General features: G+C 39.5%; 1 protein-coding gene and 1 pseudogene across 2 annotated transcripts in view; one reads left to right on the top strand and one right to left on the bottom strand.

Moving 5' to 3' along the window:
- The window catches only part of Fshr (follicle stimulating hormone receptor), a 194,319-nt gene that overhangs the window by 77,353 nt on the left and 93,926 nt on the right, over window positions 1-23,040 (bottom strand). The gene's annotated exons all lie outside the window — the stretch shown is intronic.
- LOC101712439 (zinc finger CCHC-type and RNA-binding motif-containing protein 1 pseudogene) lies at window positions 12,905-13,633 on the top strand (annotated as a pseudogene).

The following is a 23,040-nucleotide window of genomic DNA, read 5'->3' as shown; positions in this document are numbered from 1 at the left end:
CAAACCAAATTGTATATTAACACAGGAGGGAAGCTTCTTGTTTAGCATAATCTTGGAATGAGATTTTTAAAAGAGTGGAGAACTAATTCAACAAATGTTCAACAATTTTTGATTAAGCAGCTTCTGTGTTTTGGGTACTGTTTTTTATGTTGGGAATCTAGAGATGAATAAACTAGGTCCTGGGTTTTAGGAATCATCTCTGACCCAGTAAGCCTAGTATTCTAGGCTTCCCTTAACTGGGTATTACCTTTATTTGATGGGCTATATTTAAGTTACTGAAAAAATAAAATGTACTTTTGGTACACAGTGTTGAATTTTAATATAATGGTATGGATATAGTTATATAGTAATATATAACATATACCATATATAGCATGGGAGCACATATATTTTTTACTTTATATATGTATACACAATATACAGTGTGTTGCACATATTTATTACACAATATGGAATTATAAATATTTATGTATAACTATACAATGCATATTATATATAATTATATTATGTATAATTATATATAACTACATATGAATATATAGAGTATATATAACTCAATAATGCATGTATATATAGTATATGTAATAATATATAGTATACATATAGTGCTCTTTCCCATATAGTATACCTTTATCATGTTTATGCCCTCCATTTCTTTGGGAAATGTGCTCTGTAGTTAAAGGGAGAAAAGGGCAGGTAAAAGTTCCCATGAAAATGCATTCTAGAAAAGTTCATAAAGCTCACCAAATATACATTTCTATGCTCATTAAGGTTAGATACAGAGACTTTACAATAAAGTGGAGACCTGAGTTCGAATCCTGCTTCGTTTTTTACCAGTTTAGGGATTATGGGCAAGTTACCCAGCATTTCTGAGCTCAAGTTCCTTGTCTGTAAAATGGGAATAACTACTTCACAGGAGTGTCAAAGGGATTAAATAAAATAGTATCTGTGAAAGTATGATGTTTGTGCCATGGTTGATTCAAATATCATCATGCCTGCCTGACAGCCTGCCTTCTTCTCTCTGTAGAATTTAGTACTGAATTCACCTGCAGCTAGGAGTTATTGGGGTGGATAACCATGGTGCTGGAGAACAATTGTGCTAGTAGAGGTCCTAGGACAACTTCTGTAAGCTTTAAATAGAGACATCTAGGTTATCCTCCAACCCTATGTTTAGATTACTTAGTCCTTTTTAAAATATTTATTTATTTATTTATTTAGTCTTAAACTAGGCTATGGCATTGTCCCAAACTCTAGGCCCATTCTGAGTCCCCCAGTGAGATTGACCATGTGGTCCACTGGCCACACCAAAGAGATCAGGAAGATAACATAAATGATTCAACACGGGTGGTCCCCATCCCTGAACTCACAATCTAAGAAACATGGGTAAGAACATTGCTAAAAGGCTCCTCTCCTCTCAGAGGGTAGCAGGCAAGTCCTTTCCTTTCCTAATGTCTGATATGATCCTATGTCTCAGATCTGCTTCCTTCTCGTGTGAAAGGCAAGACTTTGCTAGAGGTGCTCTAAAGATATCCCCCAAATCAGTCAATGTAATCACCATTGGACTAACCTAAGCTTTTATTCCTGGTTTTATCTCTGGTAACTCTTCATTTAATGTCCAAGCAGATCCTAAATCCTCCTAATTACTTTTTCCCATATTTCTTGCAAATGTTGCTTCATTTCCTACCATCATTATCATAATTATAGTTCTTTGCAATTTCTACTAGACCAGCAGTTCTTAATAGTCTTGTGGTGACAGAGAAGCAGTTTGATGTGGGTCATGGGTCATTGTTTTTCAAACAAATTGAGTGTCTAGATGATTTTCTTAAAAAAATTAGAGTAAATTCAAGGTTGTGTACGTAAAATGCAAGACAGTAAAAATGGAGTGGCAAATGGAGGAAAGAGTAGAATGGGACCTGGTGATGTGAACCTTCTCTGCCTAGACACAGAAATGTAGCTGGTACTTACGCTGGGCAGTCGCACGGAGGGTTGTTTTGAGGGAAAAACAAATGAAATTTAAAAATGTTGATAAAAAGTGAAGGAGTGAGAAATATTTTTTAGAGGAAGAGCTGGAAGCTAGGAAAGGTAGACAATTCCTTTCTTGCTTTGTGTATGCCTGTCGGAAATGGATTAAACAGGAATTCACTGATTTCTTAGTGATGAAAGACGAAGAGTTTGAAAGGTAGTAAAGTGGTGCACATAGTCTGTGGAGCAGAAAAGAATGGGACACACTTGGGTCATCTGCTTTCAAGGCGGCTGCCAGCTTCAGCAGAGTCCAAAGGGAGGGGGGAGGTGAGAGCAGACCGACACGCAGGGATCATAAACTGCCTGTAGGGTCAGGACACATGGAAACTTGAGCTGTGTGACACAAGTCTATGGAAATAGTGATGCTGCTGCTGATAGTTAACCATCTTTGGACATTTTCTGTGTAGTAGGCACAACGCAGAATGCTTTGCAAGGATGGTATCATCAATGGCCATGCTTTGTCCGGGCATGGCTGGCTCACATTTGTCTTAGCTCCAAAAGCCAGAATTTGAAGTCTGGCTTTATCATTGCCTCGGTGCATGACCTTGGACAAGTCAGTTAATGCCTATGATACCCATGACATTTTCTTATTTTAATGGAGATAATTATACTTACCCTTTAGAGTTTTGTGAGAATCATGCAGATACTAAACGGTATGGGATAGATTTATAGCAGTGTTTCAAAAACCTATTTTCTCCCTGTGTTCCTGGATGCACATCTAGACTACATTCCTCAGCTAGTCTTGCTGCTAGGTTGCAGTACTGTGAGAAGAAAATCCATCCCACGGCATGCAGCAGGAGTGACATGCTAACCTGGGGCTCCTGCGTATTCTGTCTCCCTTCCAGCTTTCGGTTCCAAACTTGAAAGCCAGAGTGAAGGTTGCAAAGCTGCAGTTGCCCTGGGATCCTAAATAAAGTGCAGATGAACTCCAACCTGGACTACTAGATGAGAAAGAAATAAACTTAGGTCCTGACCTATCTATCATGCCCTATTACCTAAAGTAAGGGTCTAGCAGCCTGCTTGGTTCTAGAGTTTGCTCGACAAATGCTCCCTTACTAAGGCAGGATAAGCTTTGCACCTGGTGAAATGTGGGCACATCCAGAGGTGTGAAGTAAATTCTCATTGTCTGCTTAATTAGGAGTCATACAGGAGTACTGCTTAACCAATTAGAAGAAAATAAATAAGTTTTAAAAAAATTTCTAGTCCCTGTTTGGCTCAATTATCCAGAGACCCTATTTCCTGACATATTATTCACTATCTGTGACGGCCTCGCCTGACTGCTTGTGGTGAGGACACCAGGTGGCTGCCATTCAGTGAATGATGGGCCCTTGCTTCTTTTCTCCTTTTTTTCAATTATTTCATGAAAAGGAAAAAAAAACAGACAAAATCTCCAGTCTGCCAGAAAAAACAACTGTTTAACAATGGGGACTACAGAGTACATTTGCACACATAGCCTGGGAGAGAGGACAAATTAAGAAATTTGAACCCTCTGTTCTGTAAACTCTCGAAATACAGAGCTGCATCTCCCGAGTGTGCAGGAGGAAGCCATTTGTCACTCTAGTCAGTCACTGAAACTGTCTGACAGCCACTGTCCTCTGTAGGGGTTGCTAAGGTCCTGGGGCCCTGAGCACACTATCTCTTCAGTCCTTTGTAGTTGGCCAGGCTGTTGAAGAGCATGTGAATAACATTTACCATGCATTAGGAGAAAAGTGCAGAGTGTTATCAAAGGTCATGCTGCTCACAATTGTTTTATAACTTCACTGGTATCAGGAGGCCCAGGTTCTAGTCCTGACTCTGCCACTAATTAACCACTGTCCTTGAGTTAAATCAGTTACCTTCACTGGGCATTTACTCCTCAAATATGAAACAACACTGTTGACCCAAATAATCTCCAGGGTCCTTTCTAGCCCTAGAATTCTGTGGTTTTAATTACTTTTGTGATTTTGTTATTAAAAGGCAGCCAGCCACATCGTGGTGGGCACTCCTCCATGACAGCTGGCTTCTATTTCTAACAGTCTGGGGTGAAGTGGGGCTGCCTTCCTGATGCCCTGCGACTGCTCCCTTGGGAGCAGCAGCAGGTGGCCACAGGGCCACTCTCCTGATTCCTGGACAAAGCAAGAAAGAACCTAGCCTGAGCCAGTAAGCTCTTGAAGACAGCATCTGTTTTACTGAGAGCTTAAAGGGGCCTCTGTTGGTAACTTTGGTAAGTCAGTGTGGATTTCCTCCTTCCTCAACATATATCCAGAGCCTTTTTACCAAAGAAACAGCACGTATGTCAGTGTATGTGTGTTTGGTGCTGTGTGTGTGTGTGTGTGTGTGTGTGTGGGTATGTGTGTGTGTTGGTCTCACACTGCAGAACCCCTAAACCTTTTCAATCATTCTCTCTGGGTTTTATTGAGCCTTTATACCTGTAACATAGTCCCCCCCCGCAGCTGGCTTTCCTCCTTCTTCCAGCCTGTTTTCACTTTGTAATTCATAATTACTCCATCTTTTATGCCCCTCCATTTCCCACCTCATTAACTCTTACTCTTGGCATGAAAGTGCTTCCTTTATGAGCTGCAGTGAAGAACAAGGAGCTCACATTTGGCCACTTCTGAATTTGAGTTCCATTGGTGGTCTTCTTTTCCTCTTTGGAATGCTTGGGTATAGCAACCTTAGCAACGTCTTGCTGCAAAGCTGTTATCCATCTTGCTCTTTGAGATCACTCAGAAATGCACCGATACCATATTTAATTGGTTTTATATCTGTCCCTAAACAGTAGAGCCTCCCAAACCCACCCTCTGGTAGTGGTCAAGAGCCCCACTCCTGCATTCTGCTGCTTCAGTGGGTCATAAGAATGTCCATATTTTTATAGCAAAGAGACTTGAATGGTTAGGAAAAAGGAATGAAAGTTTTTTTTTAAAGCTTCTTATTTTATAAGATGTTTCCACTGCCTGGAGAAAATGCCATTATTCTAGGGAGGGATGAGAAGAGAGAGTCATCTTTTCACATGATTTTTTAGACATAGCTGGTTGAGTCTACCCAAGATGGTGGAAATTGTCAGCATTGTTAAGTGTATATTCAGGCCCTTCCTGTGCCATGGAACTCTTTGTTTAAATGAAAGCTTGGAAAGCATTGATGTTGGGAATAGAATTGCTCCTGTTGAGGGTTGAGGGTGCTGACCGTGTGGGGCAGGAGAAGACAGTTCACATCCCCTTCCTCACCGTTTCTGAGCACACGGGGAGCTCTTCTGTGCTGCTGTAAATGTACATAATTTAATTGGAAAATTCACATTTGTCCTTAGCTTCTCTAAGCCTGAATTTCCTCATCTTTGAATTGAGAATAATGCTACTTGTGTTATAAAAATTTGTGAGAATTTCATATAGAAATAGTTACACGTTAAGTCTCTGAAGCTTAGTAAGTGATGGAAACCTGGTATCATTGTTTCATACTAGAAGAGTCCAGGCTGGTTGACTGAAAATCCCAAGGCTCATGGACTATGTCATAGTCATAGCTTGCCACCCTGTAAACGGATGCTGAAAGACAGGTGACAGCTTCAGGGCTGGAAGTCCTTGATCTTGTCCTGAGTACAGTAAACATAAACTTCTCCCTCATGCTTGGGCAGGAGGGCAGGAAGGAAACCCCATTCGGATATTAAGGCCTCACCATAAAGTTATTTCTCAAGGAGCCTCCTGTACCCCTCCCCCCAGGGCATTCGTGGATCTCACCACTTTCAGACTGGAGCCACACCAGCGGTGCCTGTTTGTAGGCCCTAACAGCTGAGGCTACAGCTGCTGACACTCCATTCACAGTGGCAGGCCCTCAGGTCACCCCTTCTTCTGACATATTCCAGAGAACACAGTTTTTGCCTTCAAGAAGCTTCTACTCTAATAGAAAATTATACTCTCTTCCTATGGTGCACAGTGACCAGGCCGACTGATTTTTAAGTCTTCTTGTAATCATCCTGGAACACAATGATTACTCAGTGAGTGACTGTGGATAAACTGAATGAGAAAGGCAGAAGGTGTTTTCTCATTTACCAAAGAGGAAGGCTAGAACAGAAAGTCTAGGTGATTTATCCAAGACCATACAGCGAGTTGAGGAGAGAACTCCATGCTGGTGTTCCAGAGGCTCCCAGGACTATGAATCTCATACTTGATTTTCAGCTATGAATAGCCACTACATTATTGCTTATTCATGATACATTTTCTTTGTTGCTGTATTTTTTCCTTAAACATATAAGTATGGGGGGGGGTATATTCTGACCAAATGTGCTTTTGGTAGAAATTCTGGTACCAATTTATTACATCAAATCCTGATTTAGATTTCAGAATTCATTTGAATACATTAGTTTTACACTTTACATATCTAATTATGTTTTTTCTCTGTCACCAACCACAAACAATTTTCCCCCTTTTAGGATCATTGTGTCTTTAAATGTAAGACATAAGACATAGGAATTACCATAGCAACTTGCTTTCCAATTAGTCTGCAATTGCTGACAATCAGTATGATTAGACAAGGTCAGTGGCTGAGTGAGCCTCATGGTATTTAAAGAGAGCTGGGGAGGCTCAGGGACAACCAGGAAATGGGAAAATGATCAGAAATCTCTCCCTGGAGCTAAGTGTGCTTCCTTTATTGCTCTCTGCCTGGATAATCCAAAGATAAGTCTGCCAGTAGCCACAGTTTATAACCTGCCACAAAGAGCCTGGGAATGGATGGTGAAAGATGTTCCATTGAAGTTGGTTTTTCTCTCTTCCAGCCTCTGAATGCTTTGCAAAAGTACAGATGGAAAAATCACCAATTTGAAAATGAGAATAAATAGTACCTGAAGGGGGAGCTAATGAAGAGGCAAATGCAGGAGAGTTATTTTCAGCCCAGATAGGGAAAAAGAATGCTCAAGAGGCAGAGAGATGGTGACTGCCAAGCTTGCCTGGACCGCAAGCTGTGTAAATCAGAGCCTGACTTGGGGTCACAGGAAGTGAGGCTGGCCATGCGCCCTCATCCCCTGGGCCCCTTTTAGCAATGTCCTCTGCACTCTTTTCCTCCATAGTCTCTGCTCTAAAGAAGAAAAGCTCATCCATGCCAAAGAGTTGTCTGACAACAGAACCGTGTCCTATGAGAAGAAAGGGGTTACATTTTCTTGAGGAGCAGTGCTTTACTACAACAGTTGTTATGAATACTGAGCATGAGTACAGAGCAGGGAGTCTAGGTATTTTTGGTACTTTTGGGCTTTTCTGGACCCCCTTGTGTCACATCTGTGACCTACTGTGATTTCATAGCAGGCTGGCTATAAAGGGGCTTCAAGTGCTCACCACTGAAAGAAAAGATAAAGCGAGGTCACTGTTTGAGTGGCCAAAGTATTGATCCCTCTCAGGCATAACACAGCACCCAGGACAGTGAGCAGAAAGCATAGGGTCTAGGAACATTGTGTTAGAGAGTCAAGACCCAGACTCTGGATGGATCAAATGTTTCATGTCTAGGAGAATGAGTTAGGGGAACTGATTTTCCACCAGACTCTCCCTGCCATTCCCTCTCCCTTCCCCAGTTATTCTCACCTTGAGATTGAGTAGGAAGAAACAGTTCTAAGAAGGTAAAAGATGAGAGCTGGTGAGATGGACCTTGGAGGACGACAGCATTCCCTGACCCCCCCGACCCCCATCTTAAGTAGTGAAAACTCACCTGCTAAGTCTGTGGTTAACTTCCCCAAATCTCTCTCCTCTATCCAAGTGTCTCTATGACCCTCAAGACACCATTAGCACAAAGCAAGTAGTGCAGAAGACAATAGATGGAATCTGGTTTGTTTTCCACTTGCTTATTGGTAGTGTGGCCTGGGACAAGAGTCTTTCTCCAAATCTCATGTGCAAAGTGAACTAAAAACTATCTTACCTACTCATGTGGTAAAAACTAAATGATGCCTGTGAAAGTGTTTGGTGAACTGCAAAGCAATAAATGCATTTTAGAAAGATTATTACCATTGTTGTTATCGTGATAGTCCATCCCTTATCTTTGGGGGAAATGTTCAATGTGCCTGAAGCTGTGGATGGCTCCAAACCCTACCTATACATATAGTATATATAGTATAAAAGTTTAATTTATAAATGAGGTAAAGTAAGATACTCACAACAATGATTAATAATAAAATAGAATAATTAAAACAATGTACTGTAGTAATGCTTATGTAAATCTCTTTCTCTCCCTCTCTCTATTTTTTCTCTCTGACATTAGTTGACATTAGTCTATAACCAAGAAGCTACTAAATAACTAATGGGCTGGTGATGTATACAGTGTGGATGCACTGACAGAGGACTGGGTCACATCCTTGGAGGGACCAAGAAGGATAATATAAGATTTTATCATGTTACCCAGAATGACATGCAGTTTAAAACTTATGAATAATTTATTTTGGGAATTTTCCTCTAATATTCTCAGTCCACAGTTGACCTCAGTAACTGAACTGATGGAAAATGAAACTGCAGAAAATTGGGATGGGGGTGACCATCACTGTTCTTTGATGAAACCCTATTCCCTGCACTTCTTTTCCTCTTTCCTCTATGTTTTCTATGTTCTCCTCTAGACACCCATTTTTAGATGAAACTCAAAACCAGCCTGATAAATTCATCCTGAGTTATTTCTGTAGAGCTAACATTTATCTGCCTTGGAAAAATAGAGGGTTGAGATACAGGGTGACATTTAATGCATAAAATGACACTGGGAGGGAGGAGTGAGTCACTGGGGATAAATCAAAGAAGGTGTTTTTTTAAAGTTCTTTCTTGTGGTAACAACCTCTTTCTGTGACCCTTACACCATGTTGCAGCTGGGGCCACTTCCTTTGCTCACACAAGTGGCTACCCACTGTTACATCTCATGAGTCTCAATGTGTTTAAGCATCGAGGTTGTTTTTTATAGGTGTTATACAAAGCACGACTCTTTTAGAAGTTAGGATGCCCGTGTTAAAGATAAATTGCATTTCCCTATGCTGTTGAACAGACAAATCACTGGAAATTACAGAAGAGGGAGGGGGACAGAAATAGTAACGATGTGCTAAGGAGGGCCTGTGTGCAATTTTCTCCAATTGGCATAGTTTTTCCAAGTGTTTTATTTGATTTCACATTGTCTTTCACCATTACAGGATCTTGCTGGTGACAAAAGGGATCAAGGGAAATGAAACTTTACATACAATTCCATTATTCCCAACCAGAGGACAAAGCTGTAGAGTGTGGCTCCTTGGTGGACTCTTCTCCCCTGACTTCCACCAGTAAAGTTTTTTGAATCCAGAAGCCTTCATGGCTACACCTATATTGGCTTTACCATCTTTCTACCGCATTTATTCCATGTGACATTTAAGGCTCCAGATCTGCCCTGAATCCTAGTCCTCTACCAAAATGTATCTGTGAATTCTTGTTGCAGAATTACAGTATAGGTCTTGATGAGAGGACAGATCTCTGAGGTCATTTATTTTGATTCTCTCAGAAATCTAAGACCACAGAAGTTCCTTAGTATCTCAAGATAGTCACAGGTGCTGGTAGTTTATATGTTACTATTTCCAGGCAAGAGCTTTACGTTTCAGAAAAAGACTGTAATCTTAAACTATAAGTAAGATGAGGATTTCAAACACTTTAGCAGGCTAGTAAGAGAGATCTTTGAGCAAATAGAGATCTTAGATATGTATTCTTTAGACTACAAGATGGCAAACGTGATACCTTTTCCTTCTGGTAACCCTCACTAGCATGTTCAAATATGGAGGTTTTATTTGCAAAATTGAGCAACACTTTTCCTTCCTCTCTTTTTCTCTCCCTATCCCCCTGATCCATGTGTGGATAAATAGATACAGACACTATTTATGCTAGACTCTAACAGCAAGAATGGTAGATATGTGTAATGTACATTTATATTCTCTGTTATGAACATTTAACAAAAATGTTTAGCCATGATTATCTATTCTACATGAAAACTCAACATATGTATTTGTTGTTTATATTTCCCACTAGAACCACATCAAGAAATTGTGATGAGAGGAACAGTGTTTGATACTTTGGTGCTCAAGGAAATTAATTTCTTTCTCTTTAGGGGTTTGAAATTTATCATCACCAAAGAAGGATTAGACTTGCTACCTTTAATCTCAGTTTCGTCATCATCTCCAGTCATTATTTATGTTCATTTTGTATTTGTTTGTTTACACTCCATCCTCCATTTAAATGTTATATCATAGTGAGGATTTAAATGTCCCCCAAAGCTTTATTCAAAAAATCCTAGATAGAACTCTCCCTAAGGATTCTTGCTGCTTGCTATCGTTTTAACACAATCTTACTTTGAAACTTAGCTTATCAACATCTGATTGAATACTAAATTTCATATTCTATTATGTTGTGAGAGTTTGGTTCGAGTCTGAGAGTCCATATTCTTTTCAATTTTCTTCCCAAAACATAGAGGCCTCATAAATTTAAAACACTTGGAGCTCATGAAGGGAAAACTGGAATAAGGTTGGTGCTAAGGTTGCTGGCCTGAAGGTCTAGCTTAAAAGAGGAGAAACCATATGCCAGACACTCCTGTGTCCAGTTTTTTAAATCAACTTCACTTCAATGGTGCCTGTGTGTAAACTGGTAAAGACAGTGTGATGCTGGGTGCTGTGTGGAGAAGAGGGTCTACACTCAGACAACCACCTTCTAGTCCTATCTTTTCTACAAACAAGTTGCTGACATTAATTGATTTCAAGTGGCCTCGTTATTTACATTAAGATAATAATATCTATTTTATAAGGACTAAATGTATAATAGGTAATGTGAAATAGGAAGAAAGGGGGCAAAGGGGAAGGAAGTGGGAGGGCTAGGGGAAAGGATAGAAGGGAATGGGATTAATATGAGAAAATGGAAAAATAGGAACAAAATCTTTGTAAATAGGGAGGAATGGAGGGGTTGAAGGGAGGGCTGGGCAAGGGTGAAAAATAAGAAACAAGAGAGACTATGTAAAGGTGCAAATTTCCAATGATGAATGTCATTATATTGTATACCTAAAATGTACCAACGATTAGAATGAATAATCGATAATGTAAAATAGGAAGAAAAGGTGCAAAGGGGTAGGGGTAGTGGGAGGGGCAGGGGAAAGGAAAGAAGGGAAAGGAAAAATGCTGAGAAATGGAAAAAATGGAAATAAAGTCTTTGTAAATAGGGAAGGGTGGAGGGCGTGAAGGGAGGGCTAGGAATGGGGAAAAAATAAGCACCAAGATGCATTATGTAAAGGTACAATTCCCAATGAGAAATGTAATTGTGTTGGATACCTACAATGTACCAATAAAAGAATTTAATACAAAAAATAATCTATTTTATCTCTTTTCTAGAATAATGAGAGGATCAATTTGGCAACAAGTACTGAGTAGATAAATGAAAGTGCTTTGAAATGAAGTGGGAAAGTGCTTTGAAAAGCTAATTATATATTTACCAAGTATATAACTAATGCAAGTAGAATGTCATTGCCTGGCCATGGAGCTGCAATGGCAGCATGAATTGTGCAGTTTTGATCAGACTTGTTCAGTTCTCATTCTCAAACCCATTATCCTATCCCAACTTCTCATCCCACAATTTGAAGATATTTCTCCATCCTGTGGTTTAGATGGACAGAATTTAACCTGTTCAGTTTCTATTGCTGGGTACATGCTTTGATATTTAGATATTGTTTCTATGGAGGCTTTGTCTTCATACATATTTATGCATAATATAAAGGCCTATAATATATGCAGATATAATATGATATGTATAATATATATTTCCTATATTGCCTATATCTACATATCTATATCTATATGTCCATACGAAGGGCATAGTCAGAACCGAAACTGGACAAGTTGGCCATGGTATCCTCAGCATCTTATTTCAACCTTCCTTCTTTGTCTAGATGCTCAATACCACCAGGCAGCCCCAGTCTGTCAAGGTAGAAAGTGATCTAAACTCTAGCTCCTACTAAAGTATTGGTTACCTCCCTGTGGCATCTTTTTATTTTCAAAAGAGAAACAGGAAAGGGTGCTGCAATATCCCGGGCAATGAAACAGTGACACTGGGGTTTCTGACTATGTCGAAGTCTGAGACGAAAATCTCACCCCCTCTAGACACATGGAAATGCTAGATAACATAACTCAGACAGTTAAAAGACACTTAGCCAATCCCAGCATGGCTAGAAAGATGAGTGTCCTCTAAAGTCAAACCTAGGAGAAATGCTAATTAGTGTAATGGCTGGGTCTTGGAGCTTCAAAACCTATGCAACAGGATTCTCGCACGTTGTAGACTTCTTTCCCTAGAAGCTAGAGCTGAACTAACTGTATAAAGCCAAGAGGCAAATAAGGGTTCCCACTAGTGCAATAGGGGTCTTTAAGCCAGGGGAAAACATCCTAGGAGCAGCCTGGCCCTGGGGGAAATACTTGAGTGCTAGTGTTTATAACACCAGGACAAGGATACATGATTATATGGGGTTAAAAATCATAGCATTACTGTGTTCAGTGACCTCAGGCTAAAAAACTAATAAAAAGATCATCATAGAAATGGGGATTAAAAATGCTTGATGGTGGTTAATGAGAAACAGGATATTCCCATCCTGAGAATGGATTTTATGGATTCTCATAAAAACATCCCATCCCTCCCAAGACAGAGAGGAGAGCAAATGCCAGAAGCCATACAATGAAATTCCATCCTAGACCAAGTGTTTATACCTCAATAGCTGAGGATTAAAATAAGATAGCAGGAAGTATAAAAATTAGTTTTTTAAGTGCTCAAAGAGACCAAGAAAAAAAAATAATAAAAGAAACAGGGCCCCCGCCAGTGCGGCCCAACCGAAGGGAACCGCGCAGGGCCCCTCCACTGCCTCGACCCCAGGGCTCTGAGCCGACCCCGCCCGGGCGCGGGATGTCCAGGCCGCTGTGAGGGTCGAGGAAAAGTAGGGGTTGAAGCCCTGCTGCGCTGGGGCCGCCGTCCCTGAAGAAATGAGTGGTGGCTTGGCTCCAAGTAAGAGCACAGTGTTTGTGTCCAACTTGTCCTTCTCCCTGACAAATAATGACTTATACCGGATATTTTCCAAGTATGGCAAAGTTGTAAAGGTTACTATAATGAAAGACAAAGATACGAGGAAGAGCAAAGGGGTTGCATTTATATTATTTTTGGATAAAGACTCTGCACAAAACTACACCAGAGCCATAAACAACAAACAGTTGTTTGGTAGAGTGATAAAGGCAAGCATTGCTATTGACAATGGGAGAGCAGCTGAATTCATCCGAAGGCGAAACTACTTTGATAAATCAAAGTGTTATGAATGTGGGGAAAGTGGACACTTAAGTTATGCCTGTCCAAAAATCATGCTCGGAGAATGTGAGCCTCCAAAGAAGAAAGAAAATAAGAAGAAAAAGAAAATTGCCGAACCGGAAGAAATTGAGGACGTAGCAGAAAGTGAGGACGAAGGGGAAGACCTGGCCCTCAGTAGTCTCAGCCAAGCCATCGCCTCCCAGCAAGCCAAGACTGAAGAACAGAACAGATGGAAACCCAGTGCAGCAGGCCCCTCGACAGCAGAAGATTCGCGGCGCCCAAGGATAAAGAAGAGCGCATACTTCAGTGATGAGGAAGAATTTAGTGATTAGAGTTGTATAATGTAGATGTCAGGAAAATGAAAAACATCTGCAGTACAAATTATTTGCCTATAGGAAGATTTAATATCAGATATTTTTTTTACCATAAAATAGTGTGTAGAAAATAAAAAATAATTTTTAAAAGTATTATGTTTTGAGCTGGGTTTGGTGACACACTTTCATAATCCCAGTGTTCTGGGAGGTCGAGGCATGAGGACTGCAAGTTGAAGCCCAGCCTGGGGAATTAAGCAATTTAGATAGACCCTGTCTCAAAATAAAAATTAAAAAGTTACACCAGAATGTAGCTCAGTGTGAAGGCCCTGGATTCAATTCCCAGTACAAAAAAAAAAAAAAAAAAAAAAAATCCTGTTTCTACCTTGCCTTGGTATAGTACAGACTTAATATCTCTAATTCTTTTTTTTCTTTTCTTTTTTTAAAGATAGGGTCTCACATTGTAGGCTGGCCTTGAACTTGCACTATGTAGCTATATAGCTCACTGTGTAGCTCAGGCTGGCCTCAAACTTCCAGAAATCCTCCTGCCTTAGCCTCCCGAGTGCTGGGACCACACCCTGCATAATAGCTCTAATTCAAAAACCTAAAATGCTCTAAAATCCAAAACTTTGAGCACCAATGTGATTACTCAAGTGGAAAATTGTACACCATGCAACTATAATTCATGCACAACATCATGAAAAATACTATATTTTTGCCTTCAGGTTATGTACATAAGGTATTTATGAAACATAAATGAATTTCATGCTTAGACTGAGGTTCCACCCAAAAAATAACACATTCTGTATATGTATATATTCCAAAATACTTCTGGTTCCAATTTTTTGTTGTTTGTTCAGTTTGGTTTGGTCTTTTGAGACAGAGTCTTGTGTAGTTCAGGATGGCCTTGAACTCCATAGTAGATCAGGCTGTCCTCAATCCCGCAGCAATCCTCCTGCCTCAGCCTGCCAAGTACTGGGATTAGAAGGTGAGCACCACCAAGTATTTTGGATAAAGGATACTCTACTTGTACTAAAACTCATTATTTGTTAGTAATAATTAACCTTGAAAATAAGTAATATTAATAAAAACAAAACAAATACTACCGTAGTAACGCTATTGTTATCCTATAAAGAGGTGGGTATTAAAATGATTTAGCTGAAAAATTCACTGTAAATGCTTTAGTCATGTCGCACTCATTTATAAGTACTTTTGAAATAAATTTAATCATTAAAACAAACTTCATAAATAGTGAAAAATTAAGTGGTTTATTAATAGTATTCTCTATAAACTTTTCAAAGGGATGTTGTTTTTAAATATGGGTGCCTCATCATCTTACTTTTAGCTTTATCCCAGTCTGGATGTATAGAAGTTGTAAAGATCCATAAAATACCTGAGTATAGTGGCACATGCCTGTCATCCCAGCACTTGGGAGGCTGAGGCAGGAGGATGCTATGAATTCCATGCCAGCCTAGACTATATAGTGAGTTCAAGGCCAGCCTGAACTACAGAGAAAATCCCTGCCCCCCCCCCAAATCCATAAAATATAAGGTAGATCTAACAGGTTTATAACCTAACACAGCACGTACCTACCTACTTTGCCTGTAGTAACAAATTCTGTTCCCAGAAGCAACTACTTTGCATTGCTTTACACACACACACACACACACACACACACATGCACACATGCACACACACATATATAGCCTACAATAAAATGCATATATTTCTGTCAATTCACAAAAGGACAGAGAAGGATTTTCAAACCCATAATACTGCCCCTTTGCCTTCCTTCATCTCCCCAGTGTGGCTGTGTTCAAATTTCCATTGGATCCATATTAATGTTTCAGTTTTTGTAAAAGATCTTGTGGGCATAGTAGTTTTAATTTCATGTATTTATTACATTTCTTTGTGTTTATGAGTAAATCTTCCTGTAATTCTGTAAAAAAAAAAAGAAATGGCAGTATAAAAAAGAACAGATTTGAAAAAAAATTATTGAGAACTACTCAAGAAGAAATACTCAAGAATTATTGAGAAATACTCAAGAAATACTCAAGAAATGATAGAGGAAGATAGTAAACATAACTTATACCTCCATAAATGTAATGAAGAATAGAATACATACAGTGAATGAGAGAATGACTCATAGCTCACAAAGTGATAAAAGTAGGAAACGTAAATGAAGAAGCATAGAAGATAAGAAGTTCCAACATAGGTCTAGTAGGAGGTTCAGAAGGATAAAAGAAAGAATGAGGAGGAGAAGAAGATAATAAATAATAAAATTCTTTTAGAGTTGAGGACAATTGCCTGTTTGAGAAGACCATGGAGTGACAAGTGTAAATGTAAAAACAAATCCACACCCAATAGTGAAACTATAGACTAAGGGAAAAAAAATCTGAAATCTATGAGAGGAAGCACAGATTGCCAAAATTAGACTGGTGGCTGACTTCAGGTAAGCAACGATAGCAACCAAAAGATAGCAGCAGTATTTGCTGAGTGGAAATTATGGTCAATCCAGATTTATAAACTCACCTAGTCTATTAATACTAATTCAGAAGGGGCAAGGAAGACATTCTCCGACATACAAAGACTGGAGAGAGCTTATAAAGCGTAATTTGTTTTTTGTTTTTTGTTTGCAATACCAGGGATTGAACTCAGGACCTTGCACTTACAAGGCAGGTGCAGTGCCACTGAGCTAAATCCCCAGCCCATTAAGCATAATTTTTAACAAAAAGGACAATGAAATAATTTTCTTAAGAAGGAATTGAGCCTAGAAGAAAGGAGTTTAAGAGGAAACATCTCTGGCAAATGACAGTAATCTGAATTGAATTGAACTGAATAATTATTCAATTAAATAATACTAATTTGGAGGAATTTTAAAACAAGGTAGCTAAAGTACTGGGCAAAAATAACAGGGCCAATTGCAAGAGGGAGACCAGAGTTAAGCATTCTAAGATTCCCATGTTCTTAATATAGAGCAAAGAAAGGCTGATAAACTTGGGAATTTTATAAATCTGCTCTTAATAATTATAAAGGAATTATAAAATAATACAAATAGAACATGTAACTCCTGAATATCAGAGAGAGAAAAAAAGAGTTTTAGAGGAATTATAATGGTGACATTTCAAGTATTAGCAGGAAAGGTTTTATTACAGTATATGTATGTTGTGAACATGTGTGAGCATGGATGTCTTTTGATTGCTTACAAATTAACTCTGTTTCCATGATTCCCTGGACATATCTTAACTGCAAATCTAAAGCAAAATCTAAACACACTCATAGACCCAGAATGGCAATTTCCCCAGGCTATTCTGCTGCAGCAGTACAATTGCACATGTGCCTACAGTCAATAGAGTCTTTATCTCTGGGAAACCAGGCTGCAGGTACCTCTAGGGACCCTTTTGCATCCCTTGTTTTCTGGTCAGTTTTTGAAGGAGCCCAAGGACTTCTTTATTCTTGTGTTGCAAGGGTTGTATTCCGGACACTCGACATGCTTTACATTGATTTTCCTCTAATGATTTCGAAGTCTACTGACTATAAAGATAAGATATGACAAAGCCCCTTTCAGATAGGCTCTATCAGCAGCCCGTCCTGGCTCAGCTGCTGTGGAGGAGGGGACAACAGCACAGAAAGGAAAATGATGCTCTCCTTTTTTGTTGTCATTCCAAAATGATTACTAAAACTTTGATTTACCTGTAACCATGTCTCCCTGGTGGCTTTATTTTGGGTTTGGCTTTTGGTTTAGATGAGAGGTGACATGTTCCTTGTGGCCCTCCAACTTTCCTCCAAAATGGTATTGGATTCACTGTCACAGCCATGGGTAAACTCTGGTTTTCATGAACTAGGGATACTTGCCCATCTCATTCAGCACTTTAATGGCCATCATTTTACTTGAAAATATTTTATCAGCATACAGGTAGGTGAAAAAAGTAGATTATAAATCAGTTCACATAATACCAGTTGAAGCTTTTTCTTAAAAATGTATGTCTAAGCAGAGAAAAAAATTGTGGAGAGCTACTAATCCAAATGTTGATCATGAATATCTCATTATGGAATTATTTTAAATAATTGCGTTTTAAAATAACTTTCATATTGCTTGATTTGTTTTTTCTACAGCAAGCATGTATCACTTTCATAATCACAAAATGTCCCATCTCAATTGTGAGAAACAAAAGCATTTTCAGGGACAGCTTTTCTGGCTCCTCAGCTTGGAGGATTCAGTAAGTGTCTCCTAAGTAAATACATGGTGCGGAGCAATACACATTATAGTTTGGGGAACTACTGGGGAAACAAAGTTGCTTCCTACTTTGTGTTTTCTATTCAGTTGCAGTTGGAAACTTTCTTTTAGGAAAAGGCCTGGTAAATTGTTACAGAGGTGTCGGTTGAGATATTATGACCAGCACAGAACCTGGGTATCTTGTGGACTGCATACCTCTGACCAAGGAAGTCAGCCTTTTATCCAGGACTTACTATCTTATATTAGTTCCTAGATTTTTACAAAGGCTTGTTGCTTTTTATCTGTCTTTGTTGTAATGCTCTAAACACCAGAAAGGCAAGGGTCAGTATCTGTTTTGGTCCATGTTGTTTCTGAAGCATCTAGGATGCAGAAAGTGCTTAGTACAGATGTGTTGAAGGAAGGGATCAATGTGAATTGTTCATGTCTGTGAAGAAGGCAGGGACTCTGTGGCGGGGGAATGATGTGAGTTGATGAGAAGGTAAGGAAGGGGATAGCATGGTGTGAAGAGTCTTATCTGCCTTGCAGGATGTGTCCTTGGAGATGAGTGGTAGCAAACAAAGTTAGTGGCTGGCCTGGGAGAAAAATGATAAATACGGGTTGAAAACAACAGGAGAGACTCAAAATAAAGGATAAGCACACCCAGGGGATGTGATGAGACCAACATAGTATTTCTTAGCATGGCCTTAAGTCAGGGCTCTAGCATGAGACAGAGGGCACTAGTCTCCTACCCTGATTTACAGAGAACACTGGCACAGGATTTGGAACCTGTATGGACTAGATGGTTTCTTTCATTCTCCGTGTGTGCCAAGAGTACCTGAGTTGGACAGTCAGGGCTTAAAGGCTTTGCATCTGGAATAATTTTCAATCCTAATCACTTGACCATGCAAGACAGCAGTAGGTGTGTTGAAACAGAAGACTTAAGGAGATGCACACCTTTTACTTCAGGCGTCTCTGAAACTCCAATTAAATGAAATGGATCTGTACCTCATCCTTAGCTCTGATTTTTCTTCATACAGTGCACTGGGGAGGCAGACCATGACTATGTATTTGAGCATTTTAGTGGTGCTCATTTGTGATGAATATGGATAGAAATGGAATTCATTCAGTATAAAATGTTTGCATGCAACAATGAGCACACTTCTGTTGTTTCTGAAAAGAGACAGTATGCGTTTTTGCTTAGTCCAGCTTCTGAGGATGACATGTCAGGGAGCTCCTCCTGCCATGCGGAAATCATGAATTATACTAGAAAATGGAAATTGTAATTAGGTTTAGCAGAACTGAGACACTGTCTTCTTTCCAGGTATGGCATATCTGTTGTAAGATTTCTAAGCTGTATGAAGAATTATTTCAGTCCTCATGTTGTGTGATTGATAGCCTTGGAGGATTTTATTTTAGTATGTCTAGATTATGCTGATGAAGACTCAAGATAAGGGTCACTGGGAAACATCACAATAGACTATTCTAGAATTGAAAAGGAATCTGAGGAGGTCTAGACCAGGAAATACTGTTTCCTTGAGATTATTTCTTTGATATGCCCCACCCCCCTTTCTCATTTTTTGGAGACAGTGTCTCACTATACAGTTCAGGTTGGCTCTGAACTTGCTATGTAGCATGCAGGCTGACATTGAACTCATGGTTATCCTCCTGCCTCAACTTCCCAAGTGCTGGAATTACGAGTGTGTGCTACCATGGCTGGCCCCTTTGATGTTCAGTGAGAGCTTCCTCCCCATCCGTCTGTGGGATAATTATTTTTAGAAAGTGAGGAGAAGAAAGCATGCAAAAGAAATGGTACAATGATAGAAGTTTCAAGTACCACGACAAGGGGAACTCATTTTGGACATATTTCAAAGGGTAAAGACAAGGACGGGGTATGTTCTTCCACATCATAGTTTATACTATAGAGTCTAGTACTGGTGCCTTTGAAACTTCACTTTACCAATTTTTTTTGCCTAGTGGACTGGTTCTGGGACATTTAACCTGTGGCTCAAAGGTGGCTAGCCATCTCTCTCTTTCATGATTAGCTGGAGTGAGAACAAGGTCAAACTGGACATTGATGGGCATTTGAGGAAATTTGGGGCTGAAGAAAGGATGATAGAATAAGATCAGACAAACAGAGGACCTGAAAATGGGATAATGAGAGCTATGCGATATGCTTCACATGGGGACAGAGAAAGTTTGACAAAGGTAGGAGACCAAATTCATCAATGTCTTTGATAATGAGCTGAAAAAATAATTGCTATTAACATTTTCTCCTCTATAGAGGATTGCCACAGAACTGCTACATCTGTTTTTACTACTGTATCTTTTGAAGCCTTTCAAAGTTTTGCTTTAAGCACACAGTAGTAAACACAAGAGCAGAGATTTCCTTTTTCCATGGTTCCAAATGTGAAACTTTAAAGAGACAAATGTATCTATAAGTTTGGTCTTTTCTACACTTCAGAGGCAGGAGCAGGTTAGGGCCAAAGAGACACAGTTAATGAGGCAGGCTCCAGGATGTGGCATATTTAGTTCAGTCAAATCCTGCCATTTTCGTTGTTTAAGTAGAGGATTGCCAAGGGACAGAGACCAGCTGTAGTGTTATTCTACCCATGAACTCACTGACCAGGCAGGCTGCTTTTATGCCTGACATCAACAACCATTTATGAAAAAAAAAGAAGAACATAATAGGTCCCAGAGCATTGTAAGAAGCATACTAACCTCTTTCAAGACTTCTATAATTGAGAGAAGTAGGCTCGATGACAGCAGCCATTCACCTGTCTCCAAAGGAAAGCAGCAAAGCACCATTGTTGTTCTTTGCATAGGAGGAGAATATTTCCATTTCTGATGTCACTCCTGCTCACATCTGGGTTGAGGAATTTTACTCTGTCCTCCAAAAGGAGACCTACTTGTTGGAGCCAAAGCCCTGATGCACTAAACTTCCCAAGGTATGGCTCAACTTGAATTTATATGCTTCATATGGGGTGGGAGAGGGCTCATTCATGTGTATTACTGAATGAAACCACCAAAAATAGAAAAATTGGGAAAATGAAGTCCCTGAAGTGAATTTTCCATGTATTCTGATTTGACTATGTAATTAGGCTGACATAAATGGATATATAAATCTTTCATTTTTGTTCATTCTCTTAGGTCTGTCCTAAAAGACATCTATTCTATGGAGAGCTGGTATTCTTAACACCAGCTTCCTTATGTCAGTGACACTTTTAGGTGCCACAGTAGATTGTCTATTCTATAAACATCACCACAACATCAGAACATGTATGAACAAACTCTTCACATCTTCCTACAGAATCATTGGTGGCGAAGAAGAGAAATCAACATCGTGGTGAATTCAGTTGTCATTATCCCAGTGCATAGAACTTCTATTTCTGTTTGAACTTCTAGAGCTTAGTGGGAGCCACTGTGTGTTAATGTGATCAAATGACAAGGATTGTGGGAGCTTGTAACTTTTTAGGCAGATTCCAGATCCCCATTATGACTTTAAAATTTTTCACTAATATCTACCCTACAGAAGGCTTTGCCCTTTTCCTTTTGACTCTGGAAATCTCATGGTCTCCACTAACTCTTCTGTTGGCTTTTTAATGCCCACCTCTCTGAACTGCTTCAGCACCAAGAGCCTGGACAGCAACATACAGGGGTTGTTTATTTTCTGGTTTGTTTTGTTTCACATGAATTTCTATTTCTATAACCACAGGATACACTTCTTGAGTTAGGACTAAATTCCTTATTTTTACTTCCTAATTATGAAAGACTGACTGAGAAATGCATGGGTAGCTAGATTCATGAAAGCAGTTTTGGAGCCACTAATAAGAAATGAATCTGAGAATTTAAGTGATGTGCTATTCTTTCTGATTATACAAAGTCATAAACAGGTGGGGGAGACTCATATTTTTAGTTGGCAAGGAGCACCTGTTCTGTTTATTACTGTTTCCTCCAGGAACCTTCCAGCCCTCCCACCTTCCCTCATTCTTTTTATATACCACACTTAAAATTGGAAGCATAACCTTGTTCATGAGCGTGCAAAACAGGAACATAGTAATGAACTCTTGTTGCTCCTATAAACTTGATGAATGGCTTTTAGAGGAAGGGCATTAAATGGCAATCTTAGTCCAGTGATTACCCCTGTGGCATTCTTCCTTTGGAACTCATGCACACCAACATAGGTTTCATTCTGCTCCAGGCTTTCTATGGGCACTATTGGGTGTCCAGGAATGTTCCTGGGCCTTGGCTGGAGAGAGAAGGAGCAAAGAAAGCTTCTTTGTTTCTTTCCGGAATTCCTCATTGCTTTTTCTCCATCATACTTCCCCCAGCCTATTTCCCTTACAATCTGAGCTGTGTTTGATCATAAAGAAACCCAAAGCTACCTTGACTTTTACTTTCCCTCCAAGCTTTGCCACTTCAGACTTCCTGGACATAAATGTAAAAGCTCTTGCCTGAGATACAGATTTTTTTTCTACCACAAGAGGATGGGGTTGGGCTCAATTTTCCCAGATGAACCATACAATGGGTACACTCCTGAAACTTGTATGTCATCACCTTTTCCATTATCAGGCTGGGTTTCCAGAGCCCCAGCAGAGAGTCTTCCAGAAACTACAACTGTACTTTCATTAGTGACTAGTTATATTACAATCTGAGGCCCATTTTAGCTATTGGATGTGATCTGACTATGAAAAAATATAAGAAAATATTTTCCATAATCTATCATTTTAATAACAGCAATGAAGCATGTGTCTATGTGTATTAAAAATTTTAAAAATTGTTTCATGTATGTTTTATCAACAACTACACTGGAGCAGAGGCCATGAGCCATTTCTCTAGCTCCTAACACAGGAACAGTGTTTTATGGACTTTGTTGCTCAGTATGGGCCATAAAGCAGCAGTGCTGGTGTCACCTGCAAGGTACTTAGCATTGCAGGATCTCAGGCCCCACTAGACCTACTCATCCAGACTCTCCATAGTGCTGGTGATCTGTATGCACATTAAGTTTTGAGGTGTCTTGATGGAGACTCTGAGCAGAAGCTCATGAAATGCTCACTGAGTTTAAAAGAAAAAACACCCTCTTTTGCAGTGATAGGATTCTATATAATGGCTAAGAGGATCTGGTTAAATCTATGTATCACTAGAATGTTAATTTCAATGGGAAAAAGAGGTAAATAGGCAAAAGCAAGAAAAAGCCAAAAAATCCAGTTGATTTGGGGAATTTTCTTTT

Source organism: Heterocephalus glaber, unplaced genomic scaffold (assembly GCF_053883595.1).
Source record: "Heterocephalus glaber isolate CG9 unplaced genomic scaffold, H.glaber_assembly_v1.0 deba00001457, whole genome shotgun sequence".
Classification (NCBI taxonomy): Eukaryota; Metazoa; Chordata; class Mammalia; order Rodentia; family Bathyergidae; genus Heterocephalus; species Heterocephalus glaber.
This window is presented reverse-complemented; position numbering and strand designations above follow the sequence as displayed.